A 13,047-nucleotide genomic window follows, 5' to 3' on the forward strand; every position below is an offset into this window, starting at 1 on the left:
ACGATTGCAAATATTCAAAATTTTTATATTCCCCCAACACTATGGTTCTCATAAAACTTCTCCATCTTACTCAAAACAAGCCACCCCCTGCAGCTTTCCAACTGGTATTAAATTGGCTGAATAATCCCTCTGTCAAAAATAACACAAAAGGAGGGTGATCAGACAAGAAAAATGGACAATCGGCCCCCAGAAGTCACCTGGGCATCCAAGAGCCTGCTCTCTTGTTTTGCAGCTACACAGGAACATGAGGCTAGGCACAGTGGCTCATGCCTGCAATCTTGGCACTTTGGGAGGCGAAGGCAGGTGGATCACTTCAGGTCAGGAGTTCACCACCAGCCTGGCCAACATGGCAAAACCCCATCTCTACTAAAAATACAAAAATGAGCCAGGCATAGTAATCCCAGCTACTCGGGAGGCTGAGGCATGAGAATCGCTTGAACCCGGGAGGCAGAGGTTGAGTGAGCCGAGATCGCAGCACTGCACTTCAGCCTGGGAGACAGAGCGACGGTCCATCAGAAAGAAGGAAGGAAGGAAAGAAGGAAGGAAGGAAGGAAGGAGAGAAAGAGAGAGAGAGAAAGAAAGAGAGAAAGAAGGAAGGAAGGAAAGAAAGAAAGAGAGAAAAAGGAAGAAAGAAAGAAAGAAAGAAAGAAAGAAAGAAAGAGAAAGAGAGAGAGAGGAAGGAAGGACGGAAGGAAGAAAGGAAAGAAAGAAAGAAAGAAAGAAAAAAAGAAAGAAAGAGAGAGAGAGAGGAAGGAAGGATGGAAGGAAGGAAGGAAAGAAAGAAAGAAAGAAAGAAAGAAAGAAAGAAAGAAAGAAGAAAGAGATCAGAGATGGAAGCCCCCATCTGCTGCACGTGCTCACATCCTGTCCCATCTAAATTACTAACTACTTTAAGGGATTAAGTAAAATGGCACATAGGAGGGAGGAAAGGCTAAGAGAAGATGAGGCATCTGGCTTTCTGTGTCTCCTTGGTGAGGGAAGACCACACTAATGCCAGCCAGCAGCAACAGCAGCTGTGAAGAGAGAAGCTGCCTTCAAGGAAATGCAACAAGAGAGAGAGAAGGGAAACATAAATCAAAAAAATCCCCAGTAAGGATCAGATACCACTTTCCTGAGCACGCACACATCCTCTGCCCAAATGCCTGTGAACTAGTCTGAAATACAAGTCATAATAATGTAAACCAGGTGTTTTAACTTCCGACCATAATGGCTGGCAAGACCATCAATGTACAATAATAACAACAACAACATCTGAAGTGCATCTGTGTTTAAACACATAACAAGCATATTTTTCTTTCTTCTCCAAGTAGGTGTCTGTTCTGCATTTATATTTTATGTCAAGGAGACTATGGACTAAGATCCTTCCTAGAAACAGTTCTTCTGGCTTTGAGAGTAACACTGGTGTTTTGGTTTTTTGTTTTAAAGAAAACACTGATGACAGGAGATGTTGTTTCAGGGAGGGAACTGGAAGTCTTCAGTGGTAGGAGATGCGAACGCTCAGATGTCACCCCAGCAAACATAAAAACCAGAAACTTGGGTCCGGGTGCGGTGGCTCACACCTGTAATCCCGGCACTTTGGGAGGCCGAGGTGGGCAGATCACCTGAGGTCAGTAGTTCAAGACCATCCTGGCCAACATGACACAACCCTGTCTCTACTAAAAATACAAAAATTGCCAGGCATGGTGGCACATGCCAGTAGCCCCAGCTACTCAGGAGGCTGAGGCAGGAGAATCACTTGAACCCGGGAGGCGGAGGTTGTAATGAGCCGAGATCACACCACTACACTCTAGCCTGGGTGACAGAGTAAGACTCCATCTCAAAAAAAAAAAAACAAAAAAAACCATGTTGTCCCACAGCCCAGGGAGAGAGAGGCTTAGGGAGATATTTCTTGATAGGGGTGTTACTGGCATTTGGACCAGACCAATGTTTTGTCGGATGAGACTGAACTAGTCTGAAATACAAGCATTGTTAGCAATTCCGGCCTCAGCCTAGGAAATGCCCATCATGCACTCGGATATTGTGGCATCCAAAAAAAAAAAAAACACACACAAACCAGAACCATCTTCCACACATTTCCAAATGCCTTCCTGGGGAGTACCACCCCTGAAAGAGAACTGGAACCAGATGTCCCAAGGGCAACTTTCAAGGTTGAGAACAGCTGTGCTCTGGAGGAGAAAAAAAGAGAGAGAAGGAGCCAGGCACGGTGGCTCACGCCTGTAATCCCAGCACTTTGGGAGGCCCAGGCGGGTGGATCATGAGATCAGATCGAGACCATCCTGGCCAACATGGTGAAACCTCGTCTCTACTAAAAATACAAAAAATTAGCTGAGCATGGTGGCACACGCCTGTAGTCCCAGCTACTTGAGAGGCTGAGGTAGGGGAATCCCTTAAACATGGGAGGCGGAGGTTGCAGTGAGCCAAGATTGCACCACTGCACTCTAGGCTGGCGACAGAGCAAGACTCCGTCTCAAAAAAAAAAAAAAAAAAAAAAAAGAGAAGGAAGAGCTTTACAGACATCAAAAATAACCTAGGCACAAAACTTTTGGGGGTCAGTTGTAAAAACACTATAGCAAATTGCCCAAGAATGGCTGCAGACTTTTTAGAGTTAAGAAGAGGTGTACATGTGTGTTTACGTGTGTTAATAAGTAAAATAACCATCTTCTCAAATAGCTTAAGTACAACTGCACTCAGACATAAGAGGGTAGATGAAATGACTGCTTGGGCTCTGAATTCTACCTGGAGAATTGGTAGTGAAGGATCTAAAGGAATAGAATTAATGTCCCATAGTCCATTAAAACAATATCATTACTGACAGACACAATTACACATTCATTCTTTTTTTCTTTTTTGGAGACAGAGTCTTGCTCTATCACCCAGGCTGAAGTGCAGTGGTGCGATCTTGGCTCACTGTAAACTCCACCTCCCAGGTTCAAGCAATTCTCATGCCTCCCGAGTAGCTGGGATTATAGGTGCGTGCCACTACACCTGGGTAATTTTTGTGTTTTTTAGTAGAGACAGGGTTTTACCATGTTGGCCAGGCTGGCCTTGAACTCCTGGCCTGAAGTGATCCGCCCGCCTCGGCCTCTCAAAGTGCTGGGATTACAGGCATGAGCCACCGGGCCTGGCCCAATTACACATTCATTTTAATGAGGCATGGTCACATGTTAATAGCAGTTATGGTCATTTTAAAAAATGAACACGGGCCAGGCGTGGTGGCTCACGCCTGTAATCCCAAGCACTTTGGGAGGCCGAGGCGGGAAGATCACCTGAGGTCAGGAGTTCAAGACCAGCCTGGCCAACATGGTGAAACCGCATCTCTACTAAAATACAAAAATTAGCTTGGCATGATGGCAGGTGCCTGTAGTCCCAGCTACTCGGGACGCTGAGTCAGGAGAATCACTTGAACCTGGGAGGCGGAGGTTGCAGTGAGCTGAGATCATGCCATTGCACTCCAACCTGGGGGACTGAGCAAGACTCCATCTCCAAAAAAAAGAAAAAGTTGAACACAAAAGCATAGACAGTACGTCATTACAGCATGCAAATGGACTATAGTCCTGCAAACAGACATGCAGCAATGCTGGACCTGCCTCTAGGAATCTAGCGTGCAGCCTGCTGCTTTGCCCACAACAGCCCTCACCTCCTATTGATTTCCTTCCACGCAGGCCAAGCCACAGTTCCCTTTGATAAGAATAACCAATAGCCTTCTAAATTTCCCCAGAAACATGGTGGGTTGAATTTTCAGTTGGACTTTCCACAGCTATAAGGAGAAAATTAATGTAGGAACCAACCCGGTCTTATTCTGCCTACTCACCCACTCCATCCCGACCTGACACTTTAATCAACTCGGCGTGTTTAAAAATAAGTTTGATTGTATCAGGGAAGAGAAGTTGCTCAGAGCTCTGTGGCCACCCACAGCAGAATCTTCAAGGCATGCCTCATTTTTCAGGAGTTTGGTTGTTTCGTGTGTTTTTTCTCCATTTTATTCCAGTCCCCAAAACAAAGATTTGGAGGAGGGGAAGTACCTTGGCAATGGCCAAGAGGGGTTTCTTCCTAGCTCCTTCACCACCTGCCAGTTTGTACATTTGGGCCAGTGTTTACCTTTCTCAAGGTTTCTATAATGCGGTACAAGAGACATAATAAAACCTTGCTTGCTTGCTTTGTGAGGTTATGATAAAGAGATTGAAAGAGCTTGTGTAAGGACTGGGCATTGTGGCTCATGCCTGTAATCCCAGCACTTAGGGAGGCAGAGGCAGGAGGATCACTTGAGCCTAGGAGTTCAAGACCAGCCTCAGCAACATAGTGAGACCCTGTCTCTATAAAAACTAAAAAAATTAGGCGGGCATGGTGGCACACACCTGTAGTCCCAGCTACTTGGTGGGGCTGAGGTGGGAGGATTGCTTGAGCCCAGAAGGTCAAGGTTGCAGTGAGCCATGATGCTGCCACTACACTCTAGCCTGGGCAACAAATGAGACCCTGTCTCAAAAAAGAATTTCTTTTTCTTTCTTTTTTTTTAAACGGAGTCTCGCTCTGTCGCCCAGGCTGGAGTGCAGTGGTGCAATCTCGGCTCACTGCAAGCTCCGCCTCCCGGGTTCACGCCATTCTCCTGCCTCAGCCTCTCCAAGTAGCTGGGACTACAGGCGCCCGCCACCACGCCCGGCTAATTTTTTGTATTTTTAGTAGAGACGGGGTTTCACCGTGGTCTCTTTTTCTTTAGAGACAGAGTCTCACTCTGTCACTCAGGCTGGAGTGCAGTGGTGCGATCTCGGCTCACCACAACCCCCGCCTCCTGTGTTCAAGCAATTCTCCTGCATCAGCCTCCTGAGTAGCCGGGATCACAGGCGCCCACCACCACGCCCAGCTAATTTTTGTATTTTTAGTAGAGATGGGGTTTCACCATGTTGGTCAGGCTGGTCTTGATCTCCTGACCTCGTGATCTACCTGCCTCAGCCTCCCAAAGTGCTGGGATTACAGGCATGAGCCACCACGCACAGCCAAAAGAGAGATCTTAAGAAGAGCTCATGTAGAAGAAAGATGGTGCTGCTCACTGTGAATCTGGGGCATAGCCGTGAGGCGGCAGGGACCCTGAGCCCCACAATTCCGCCAGGGCCCTCACCAGTAGGTGAAACCGGGTCCTGGGTTTGGGGGAGTTTGAGCTCTTAGGGGCAATATAGGAATTTTGATCTAAACCCTGCCACATTTATCAAGCACCCATTACATATATTCAGCCAGAACCAGAGCAATGATTGGGTGCAAACCTCATGCTCGCCTCTAAAAATTTCCAATTTGAGGCACTCTGCCTGGTGCAGTTTGGGTTGCTTAGTCTGACCATTCAGGGAAACCCAGAACATCATAACACTGTTGCTCTAGGATACTAGTTGCTCTGATCATTTCTATGAATGCACAGACTGTCTGCACTGAAAAAGGAATGCAGATTTCTCATTTTCAAGATAATAAAACTGAGGCCCAGATTAGCAAAGAATCTCATTTCTCAAATAAGAAAGCTTCCTACTGAAAGTTGCCTCCTTTATAAATCCTCAAATGAGTAGGTGATATTTGAATGCCAAATGATACCACAAGACAGATTAGCATTGATTTAAATGCTGCTATCTGACAGATCTGGCCATCAATCATAACCTGATGTCTCAGGAGAGTCATCCTTTAGAAAAGGGCTGGAGAACAGCATGACCAGAATTGACAGCTGAACCAACTCTGCCTCGGAGCTGTCCTTTGCGCAGCTGCCTGGGCAGCATCAGAATCACCTGAAAGGTTTGCTGGGCCCATTCCTGGAGGTCCTAATGGAGCAGGTCTAAGGCGGGGAGTGAGTTTGCATTTCTAACCAGTTTGTGCTGGTGCTAATGTTGATGCTAAAGCTGCAGATTGTCAGGGAGCCAGTGCCATATTTTGAGAACTCCATGCTGAAGCAAAGAGGGGGCCTACACATTTAATTTACAGACATTTCAAGAAAACTGGTCATTACAATCATAAGCCACTTATGTGGTGCTCTGGGCTGAACTGTGCGTCTCTCCCCTACTCCCAAAATTCATATGTTGAAGCCCTAACTCCCAGTATCTCCGAATGTGGCTATATTTGGAGCTAGGGTCTTTAAGAAGATAATCAAGTTAAAATGAGGTCAGCAGGGATGGCCCTAATCTTATCTGACTGTTGTCCTTATGAGAAAAGGAGATTAGCATTCAGACTGGCACACAGAGAAGACCATTCGAGGACGTGGGAGAAGATGGCACCTGTGAGCCAAGGAGAGAGGCCACAGAAGAAACCTACCAGGCTGACACTTTGATCTCGGACTTCTAGTCTTAAGAACTGTGAAGAAATGAACCTGTTATTTAAATCACCAGTCTGTGGTTCTTTGTTTTGATAGCCCTTGCAAATAAATACACATGGAGAAGCAAGATGGTGTGAAGGAAAATAGTATCTATTTTGCTAGGAACCAAGGGTTCTAGTCTCAGCCCTGCTGTGAGGCAGATGAGATTTCTCCTCTCCACTTCTCAGACTTCCCACCTCCTCCAGTCAAGGATCTCTTCTGTCAGGTGGGAGTAGTGACCCAAGCCCTTTCTGATGCACGAGGGTTTTGTGAAGCTCAAACATGAGAACTTACAAGAAAGTGGTTTTGGCCAGGCCTGGTGGCTCACACCTGTAATCCCAGCACTTTGGGAGGTCAAGGCAGGCGGATCACCTGAGGTCAGGAGTTCAAGACAAGCCTGGCCAATATGGTGAAACCCCATCTCTACTAAAAATACAAAAATTAGCCAGGTATGGTAGTGTGCACCTGTAATCTCAGCTACTAGGGAGGCCGAGGCAGGAGAATTGCTTGAACCCGGGAGGCAGAGGTTGCAGTGAGCCGAGATCGCACCATGCCACTCCAGCCTGGGTAACAGAACGAGACTTCATAAAAAAAAAAAAAAAAAAAAAAAAAAAATGAACAACTCGGTGGTGGCCACTGCGCAGACCACTCTTCGCTCGTACTCGCGCGCCTCGCTCCGCTTTGCCTCCGCAACCATGTCTGACAAACCCGATATGGCTGAGATCGAGAAATTCGGTAAGTCGAATCTGAAGAAGACAGAGACGCGAGAGAAAAATCCACTGCCTTCCAAAGAAACGATTGAACAGGAGAAGCAAGCAGGCGAATCGTAATGAGGCGTGCGCCGCCAATATGCACTGTACATTCCACAAGCATTGCCTTCTTATTTTACTTCTTTTAGCTGTTTAACTTTGTAAGATGCAAAGAGGTTGGATCAAGTTTAAATGACTGTGCTGCCCCTTTCACATCAAAGAACTACTGACAACGAAGGCCGCGCCTGCCTCTCCCACCTGTCTATCTGGCTGGCAGGGAAGGAAAGAACTTGCATGTTGGTTAAGGAAGAAGTGGGGTGCGGCGACAATGAAATCTAGAGTAAAACCAAGCTGGCCCAAGGTGTCCTGCAGGCTGTAATGCAGTTTAATCAGAGTGCCATTTTTTTTGTTCAAATGATTTTACTTATTGGAATGCACAATTTTTTAAATATGCAAATTAAAAGTTTAAAAACTTAAAAAAAAAGTGGTTTTTAAATTGTGAATTTATTTGCTTTTGGTTCTGAACAACTAAAAGATCTGGATAAAATACAAAAATAATCTGTTCAGATGCACTAGGAAGCTATGTAATTCTCCAGAAGCACCGGGATCCGGAAAGAATGGAAGCTCCTGGAGAGAGCCAACACTTCATTTGCTGGTTTTGAAGCAGTTTTGAGCTAGAGGCTAAAAATCAATGCAGAGCTTTTGGCAATCCCTCAGGTCTAGGCAAACAAAAAATGGAGCTGTGGCTGTCAGGGCAACTGAGAGGTGGGGCCAAAATGCCAGAGAGGAGAGAGAGATGGAGAAGGAATCCTGAGGCTCCTCACTGGTTTCCCCTCCAGTCACTGGTTAATTCCTAAGCTATGTTTAGAAGTTTAGCAAGAAGCTAAGAGGGCTTACCAAAAGCAGCTGAAAAGCTGAGTAAAGCTTTCGAGTCTCAAGGTGATGGGGAGACAAAAATTGGAGTTTGGGGCCACTATGGTTTGAATGTTTGTCCCTCCAAAACTCATGTGGAAATTTAATCCTCAGTGTGGCAGTATTGAGAGGTGAGATCTTTAAGAAGTGATTGGGGGCTGGGTGCCATGGCTTAAGCCGGTAATCCCAGCACTTTGGGAGGCCAAGGCGGGTGGATCACTCGAGGTCAGGAGTTCAAGACCAGTCTGGCCAACATGGTGAAACCCTGCCTCTACCAAAAAATACAAAAATTAGCCGGGCATGGTGGCACACGCCTGTAACCCCAGCTACTTGGGTGGCTGGGATGGGAGGATCGCTTGAACCCGGAAGGTGGAGGTTGCAGTGAGCCAAGGTTGTGCTACTGCCCTCCAGCCTGGGCAACAGAATGAGACCCTGTCTCCAAATTAAAAAAAAAAATAATTAAATTTCTTGAAAAGAGGTGATTGGGTCATGAGGGCTCTGCCCTGAGAAATAAATTAATCCACTCACAGACTAGTGGATTAATGGGCGATCATGGGAATGGGACTGGTGGCTTTATAAGAAGAGGAAGAGATACCAGACCTATTGCATTCAGCCCCCTCACCACATGATGCCCAGCATCTCCTCCAGACTCTGTAGAGTCCCCATAGCAAGAAGGCCCTCACCGATGCAGTCCCTTTACCTTGGACTTCCCAGCATCCATAACTATAAAAATGAATTCCTTTTCTTTATAAATTACTCAGTTTCAGATATTCTGTTATAAACAACAGAAAATGGACTAAGGCAGGAATCTTTAATTGAATACATTGTATATTTAGGACACTCTGCTTAGAACTTTAGTTAGAGAAATACCAACAGAGAAAAGAGATATTTTACCAAAACAAGCATTTAAAAATTTAAGAATCTGCAATCTTCTAAAGCAAAGGTTCTTAAACTGGGGTCTTTAGACTCGTCAAGGTGCCCATAGATAGAATTCAAGGTAGTCAAAAGTTGGGGAAAATATATTTTTATTTTCACTAACCTCTAACTGAAATTTAGCATTTTCTTCTATTATGAATGTAGGCAATAAACTACAGTAGTATGATCAGTAACTGTGATTTTGTCATCAATAAAAATCACCTACGGTTGTTATAGACATCACAAAATATCATTTCTACATACTACTACTTTGAAATTATGGTAAGTATTAGATCTGCCACTAGGTCTTATTGTTTCAGGCACCAATAGAGAAGCACATATACTACTATATGGCAAATTTGGTCTTTAAAAATATTTTTAAATGCGCTTTCATTTAATTAGATTCCTCTGTTATTTAAAATGTTTTATCTTATACACTTGAAGACATTATTCTAAAGAGTCCATGGTTTTTTTTTGTTTGTTTGTTTTTGAGACAGAGTCTCACTCTGTCGCCCAGGTTGAAGTGCAATGGCGTGATCTCAGCTCACTGCAACCTCTGCCTCCCAGGTTCAAGTGGTTCTCCTGCCTCAGCCTCCCAAGTGGCTGGGATTGCAGGCATGAGCTACCACACCTGGCTAATTTTTGTATTTTTAGTACAGACAGGGTTTCATGTTGGCCAAACTGGTCTTGAACTCCTGACCTCAGGTGATCTGCCCACCTCCACCTCCCAAATTGCTGGGATTACAGGCATGACCCACCATGCCTGGCCGTCCACAGTATTTAAATATGTTTTTAAAAATGCTTGGTCAGGCGAGGTGGCAGTTATCTTGGGTCATGCCCCGATTTTCATACGTTGCAAATATTGCAGTCTGAGATTCACTGCCACTAAGGGGAGTTAAGGGGAGGATTTGTGCCCATGCTTGGGGTGAAATCAAGGGAACGGCAGCTGCCTACAGAGTCAGGTTTCAGGACAACAAGGAGGGTAGAGCCGTGGCGTCGGGACAGATGGTGGGTGAGGTGGCTAGTGATAAGCAGGACAGATTTGTGGAACATGTGGGCATTCCCTGGGGATCCCCACTGCGATGTAGGGAAGGGAACCTGGTAGAAGTCTTACTTCCTGCAGTCCAGCACAGTGGGGCTCGTGCTGGGATGATCTGGGTTTAAGAAGGAAGTGTGACCTTGTTACGCAGGTCTGAGATGGTCGCCCCTCAGGGCTGGCTGCTCTGTGGCATTCTGTCACTTGCCTCTCCCCTCTGCTAGTGCCCACCTTTTGAAGTGAAACTGACATTGCAAAATTGTAACTGAGACAGTGAAGGAGATCTGACCTAACCAACTCCATCTTGCTTCTACCCTCCAAGCTAATGAACAAGAATCTTGCTTATTCCTGGGCGTAGGCTGAACTAACTTTGGGAGGAACTTAGTTTATAGTTTAAAACAAAGATGGGCTGGGCATGGCAGCTCACGTGTGCAATCCCAGCACTTTGGGAGGCTGAGGCAGGTGGATTACTTAAGGTCAGGAGTTCGAGACCAGCCTGGCCAATATGGTGAAACCCCGCCTCTACTAAAAATACAAAAATTAGCCACACGTGGTGGTGCGTGCCTGTAGTCTCAGCTACTCAGGAGGCTGATGCAGGAGAATTGCTTGAACCTGGGGGGTGAAGGTTGCCGTGAGCTAAGATTGCACCACTGCATTCTAGCCTGGGCAGCACAGTGAGACTCTGTATCAAAAACAAACAAACAAACAAACATGGTAACAGCCCTTTCCCGAAACAAGCCTCCTTCTTGCCTGGGGACTAGATTGCCTTTGTAGGACTAACAAAGTAGCCACAAGATTAGAAACAATGGTTTAGGAGTCAGGCAGCTGGAGGCTACAAAATTCTGACCCTCCCTAAACTGCTCCGAAAATCAGTGCTTGAGATATTTTGCAGACCCTGCACTTGATGGATCAGCTGGCACCACCTAGATGGATAAACTGGCTCACCTGATCTTGTGGTCCCACCCAGAAACTGACTCAGCACAAGAGGACAGCTTCAGTTCCCTATGAGTTCATCTCTGAACTGACCAATCAGCACTCCCGGCTCAGTGGCTTCTCCCCACCCACCAAGTTGTCCTTAAAAACTCTCATCCCGGAATGCTCGGGGACACTGCTTTGAGTAATAATGGAACTCCAGTATTCCACACAGCTGGCTCCGTGTGAATTACTCTTTCTCTATTGCAATTCACCTGTCTTGATAAATTGGCTCTATCTAGGCACCAGGCAAGGTGAACCCATTGGGTGGTTATAGTGGGTTGGGAGTCCTCATGGTGGGTATGGCAGTCACTTGGCTGGCTTGAAGTCTACCCACTCTGTGTTTTGATTCTGTGTGGTAGCATGTTCTCTGAGATCCTATTAGAGAAGTGGAGAGAGCAGGGGGGGCAGAGAGGCACAGGTGAGGTGAGAGAGAGAGGTTAAAAAGAAGAGGCTCTAAAGAGGGGCTTTTACATTTTATTATATGTTATTATATTTATATATTATATTAATATTATAATGGTAATATAACATTGCCGTCATCTATTATTATTACTATTATTGGCATTATAAATGCTTTGGTAAAGATTGAATGCATTTGTAAGTCTTATTTTGGTCTGAGCCTGGGTTCTCTCATCTGTAAGCACAGGGACTAAATCAGATCAACCGTTTTCAATCTGTCTGCCTCTCAGTCCTGGGGTTCTGAGGTGTTTCCTGAGGACCTCGAAGGAGGAAGCTCAGCAAGCCTTTAACCAGAGGAATTTCACTTTCCTGACTTTCACAGGCGATTGCACTGTGTTTTTTTGTTTGTTTTGTTTTGTTTTTCGTTTTGTTTTGTTTTGTTTTGAGATGGAGTCTTGCTCTGTTACCCAGGCTGGAGTGCAGTGGCTGGGTCTCAGCTCACTGCAACCTCCTTCTCCTAGGTTCAAGTGATTCTCTCACCTCAGCCTCTCAAGTAGCTGGGATTACAGGCATGCATCACCATTCCCAGCTAATTTTTGTATTTTTTTTTAGCAGAGACGGGGTTTCATCATGTTGGCTAGGCTGGTCTCGAACTCCTGACCACAGATGATCTGCCCGCCTCGGCCTTTCTTTCTTTTTTTTGTTTTTTGTTTTTGTTTTTTGAGACAGAGTCTCGCTCTGTCACCAGGCTGGAGTGCAGTGGCACGATTTCTACTCACTGCAATCTCTGCTTCCCGGGTTCAAGCGATTCTCCTGCCTCAGCCTCTTGAGTAGCTGGGATTACAGGCATGTGCCCCCACACCGGGTAATTTTTTTGTATTTTTAGTAGAGACGAGGTTTCACCATGTTGGCCAGGATGGGCGCCTTGGCCTTTGTTCTTCTTCTTTCCTCCTCCTCCTTCTTCCTCCTCCTCCTCCTCCTTCTTTGATAACATATTGGAAGCCTCAAAAAATGTAAGTGGCCTGGGCTTCTCTCCATCTTTGCAAGGCCCTGGCATCCTGGATGTGTACAGTGCTACTCCCTCTGGGAAGGATGGCTTTGAGGAGGGATGTAGTGGTGAGACCAGTTATGAGGCTGATGTTGGGGTTCAGATGTGGGGTGATAGGAATGTTCCATGAGGACACTGAGGGCATGAAGAGGGGGCAATTCTGAGAGCCACCCCAAAACCAGGCGGGTGGGTAGGTCTGGGAGGATGCATTTTCGCTGGCTTTCTTCATAAATCCAGCATGCTCCTAGGCTGTCTTCCCTGGCCTTGGGTTAATGTGTGTTCATAAAAGGTCAGTTCTTCTCACATCCCCAAATAACACATATAATACATAGATAAAAATAACATATATATCCTTAAGCCAAATAGAGATGACTTTTGCATTATTTCGTACTGTTATGGTTTAATTTACTCATATAATACTTGTAAACATGGCTATCAATTTCTGTGTATTTGGAAATTAGGAATTAGTGTCTTATTGAATGTAGAGGAGCTTATCTTCATTTACGAGAAAAAAATTTAATTTTTTTGGGGGCAATAGAGTCTCATTCTTGTTGCCCAGGCTGGAGTGCAATGGCATGATATCGGCTCACTGGAACCTCTGCCTCCCGGGTTCAAGTGGTTCTCCTGACTCAGCCTCCTCAGTAGCTGAGATTACAGGCATGCACTACCATGCCTGGCTAATTTTATATTTTTA

At 45.7% G+C, this 13,047-nt stretch overlaps 1 pseudogene across 1 annotated transcript; it reads left to right on the top strand.

Moving 5' to 3' along the window:
• Positions 1 to 6,932: 6,932 nt before the first annotated feature.
• LOC100586255 lies at positions 6,933 to 7,521 on the top strand (annotated as a pseudogene). Its single transcript, XR_004031366.1, has one exon. The product of XR_004031366.1 is annotated as a thymosin beta-4 pseudogene (transcript).
• Positions 7,522 to 13,047: the final 5,526 nt, after the last annotated feature.

The sequence above is a fragment of the Nomascus leucogenys genome, chromosome 8 (genome assembly GCF_006542625.1).
Source record: "Nomascus leucogenys isolate Asia chromosome 8, Asia_NLE_v1, whole genome shotgun sequence".
NCBI classification, from domain to species: Eukaryota; Metazoa; Chordata; class Mammalia; order Primates; family Hylobatidae; genus Nomascus; species Nomascus leucogenys.